This window comes from Chiloscyllium punctatum, chromosome 45 (genome assembly GCF_047496795.1).
Source record: "Chiloscyllium punctatum isolate Juve2018m chromosome 45, sChiPun1.3, whole genome shotgun sequence".
Taxonomy (NCBI): Eukaryota; Metazoa; Chordata; class Chondrichthyes; order Orectolobiformes; family Hemiscylliidae; genus Chiloscyllium; species Chiloscyllium punctatum.
The window spans coordinates 30,501,679-30,504,248 of NC_092783.1; the positions used below are offsets into that span (position 1 = coordinate 30,501,679).

The 2,570-nt window shown below is 50.2% G+C and overlaps 1 non-coding gene across 1 annotated transcript; it reads left to right on the forward strand.

The window, feature by feature from the left end:
• Positions 1-1,716: 1,716 nt before the first annotated feature.
• On the forward strand, positions 1,717-1,790 carry trnat-agu (transfer RNA threonine (anticodon AGU)). Its single transcript has one exon. It is a non-coding gene; the product is annotated as a tRNA-Thr (tRNA).
• Positions 1,791-2,570: the final 780 nt, after the last annotated feature.

Here is a 2,570-nt window from a genome sequence, read left to right on the forward strand (position 1 = left end):
CGAGCCCTTGTCTTCAAGTGGTGAATGAACTGTACCTGTGCACTCAGCGCCCAACCGTGCGCTGTGGTGTCATGGCATGGATGGTTAAAGCGCCTGATTAGTAAACCGGAGATCCTGGGTTTGAATCCCAGTGGTGCCTGCTTGCTGTGTCAAACGTGCACACTTGCATCTTCTTACCAGAGTTGTGTTGCTGGTCAGACAGCTCAACGTTCTGTTGCAGCCTGTTATGATTTGGCGATCCTGCATCTCGTTCCAGCAGTAGTGTCACTCTTCGTTCTACCTGGAATTTCGTGCCGCTGTTCCACACGCGCTCCTGCTTCTCATTCGCTTTTATTCACCCACCTTCATTCCCAGTTTGGTGGGAATAACGACGTGAGGTGGAGACACTGCTGACTTACCAGGGAATGCTGTGGCAAACGCGCGCACACACTCCACGAGCTGATCATCACCCTCATTCTCTGCCGTCACGGTTCATTCATTTTACGCCAATGGAAAATAGATCCTCCTTCTCCTAGAGTTGGAGTGCAGTTGTCTTTTCTTTTTCTGCTGAAGGAGGAAAAGAGAAAACATTGCTGCTGAAGGTGGATATGGAGTGAAGGACAGTCACCAGCGTGTGTACAAGTCAGTTGGCAAGGTTTCCTGTCAGCGTCACAGGGCGGGATCCCTGTTTAGGAATCCGACTTTGCATCGTCCAGACCTGGATACAGCTCCCAGTCTGGTAATGAAGATTTATTTCTCTAATTGTGAATTATCCGATTGAAAACGAATTCCTAGTTACGCACAGAATACACCCGCTGATCCTGCCAGAGTCAGCCCAGTGATTGTTTGCATTCATCTAGAAGGGCAAAGGCAGCAGATACACCGGTAAACTAGTTCCGCGAATCCCCCTCCGATCATCTCAGCTTTCTGAGTTGTAAAGATCTCGTTGTAGCTTCGCTAGCGCTGGATCAAAGTCCTGGAACCCCTTCCCTAGCAGCCTCATGGCTGGAGCTCCGTGCTGAGGAGTTCAAGGGTTCAGGAAAGTAACTCATCCCCCTGATCTGTCGGGTAATCAGGGATGGGCAGTAAATCCTACCCTGGATGAGTGGCGCTGGAAGAGCACAACAGTTCAGGCAGGCATCCAAGGAGCAGCGAAATCGACGTTTCGGGCAAAAGCCTACCCCATCGAGTGACGCCGATCTCCCAGGAATCCGTTTCAAAAAGGGGCAGGTCCTAAACGGACACCTGCTATCGGTCGGAAATAGGTTGAGAACGGCAGCGAGGGAGTGTAATAAAAGTGAAAGACAATGCCGACCGCGAGGCATGAGGCAGGAAGTGAGTGTAGAGCTGGTGGTACAAAGCTCAGAGTTGGTGCTAATGGGTCAGCCTTTACTGCTCACTGTTTACACTGACTCACACACCACTCCTGGTCAGTTCATTTCAGTGACACTTTTCCCCTTGGTGTGAGGTTCCCTCTGGAGCGTAATAACGCCCTTAATGGGCCCAGAGAGGATGACACATCCTCTTTATCCTGTCAGTTTAAAGAGGTGAAAACATCGAATTCAAGAGCAGGTTGTGTTTTTCCGTGCCGTTTGCGTGGAGAATGTTGAGTCGTGAAGTCTCTCTTCTTTGCAATTCTCACTGAGCAAGATCGAGACGGAAAGCACGTTGATGAGCCCTTGTCTTCAAGTGGTGAATGAACTGTACCGGTGCACTCAGCGCCCCACCGCGTGCTGTCGCACCATGGCTTAGATGGTTAAAGCGCCTGTCTAGTAAACAGGAGATGCTGGGTTCGAATCCCAGTGGTGCCTGCTTGCTGTGTCAAAAGTGCGCACTTGCGTCTTCTTACCAGAGTTGTGTTGCTGGTCAGACAGCTCAACGTTCTGTTGCAGCCTGTTATGATTTGGCGATCCTGCATCTCGTTCCAGCAGTGGTGTCACTCTTCCACAAGCGCTCCTGCTTCTCATTCGCTTTTATTCTCCCACCTTCATTCCCAGTTTGGTGGGAATAACGACGTGAGGTGGAGACACTGCTGACTTACCAGGGAATGCTGTGGCAAACGCGCGCGCGCACACACTCCACGAGCTGATCATCACCCTCATTCTCTGCCGTCACCGTTCATTCATTTTACGCCAACGGAAAATAGATCCTCCTTCTCCTAGAGTTGGAGTGCAGTTGTCTTTTCTTTTTCTGCTGAAGGAGGAAAAGAGAAAACATTGCTGCTGAAGGTGGATATGGAGTGAAGGACAGTCACCAGCGTGTGTACAAGTCAGTTGGCAAGGTTTCCTGTCAGCGTCACAGGGCGGGATCCCTGTTTAGGAATCCGACTTTGCATCGTCCAGACCTGGATACAGCTCCCAGTCTGGTAATGAAGATTTATTTCTCTAATTGTGAATTATCCGATTGAAAACGAATTCCTAGTTACGCACAGAATACACCCGCTGATCCTGCCAGAGTCAGCCCAGTGATTGTTTGCATTCATCTAGAAGGGCAAAGGCAGCAGATACACCGGTAAACTAGCTCCGCGAATCCCCCTCCGATCATCTCAGCTTTCTGAGTTGTAAAGATCTCGTTGTAGCTTCGCTAGCGCT